Source organism: Branchiostoma floridae, chromosome 1 (genome assembly GCF_000003815.2).
Source record: "Branchiostoma floridae strain S238N-H82 chromosome 1, Bfl_VNyyK, whole genome shotgun sequence".
NCBI classification, from domain to species: Eukaryota; Metazoa; Chordata; class Leptocardii; order Amphioxiformes; family Branchiostomatidae; genus Branchiostoma; species Branchiostoma floridae.
The window spans coordinates 20,088,441-20,089,041 of NC_049979.1; the positions used below are offsets into that span (position 1 = coordinate 20,088,441).

The window sequence follows — 601 nt, forward strand, 5'->3', positions numbered from 1 at the left end:
ACGTTAGTTTACACATCTACATTTTCCATTGTGAATTCATTTACAAATGTGTTTTGATATGGTTTGTTTAGATATCAGCTTGCTTGTTACAGAATAGTTATAGAATAGACGCAACAAAAAATAAAGTGACTAACTTAAACGTTAGTAATTTTGATTTTACAAGTACTATCTGTCAGTGATACGTTTATGAAGGTTAGACATCCAGGTAAGCAATATTCAAATTCAATTCAATCTCTACAACTGGATAAAAAACGGATATTTACTTCCGGACGTTTCGAGTGACATCCATCACTCTTCTTCAGCAAAAGCAGAATGAACTAGTCAGAACAATTCAATACCAGTACAGCTAACTAGAAAAACTGGTTTAACCACTAAATCGTTAGGATCATCGATGGAAAGGACCATCCAAAGGACCGTGTACAGAAAGGCACCAAGTCTGACGTCATCTACAGACTTAAGTGTGAAGGTCCACAGTGCAACGACACCTACATTGGAGAAACCAGTCAACCACTGAAGGCAAGGTACAAACAACACTGCAGGGCTACAGCAAGTGATACTCTTCTGCCATCTACCACCACACTCAGCTACACCAAGGACATTT

At 38.1% G+C, this 601-nt stretch overlaps 1 protein-coding gene across 1 annotated transcript in view; it reads left to right on the plus strand.

The window, feature by feature from the left end:
- The window catches only part of LOC118412980 (CCAAT/enhancer-binding protein zeta-like), a 26,184-nt gene that overhangs the window by 17,010 nt on the left and 8,573 nt on the right, over positions 1-601 (plus strand). The gene's annotated exons all lie outside the window — the stretch shown is intronic.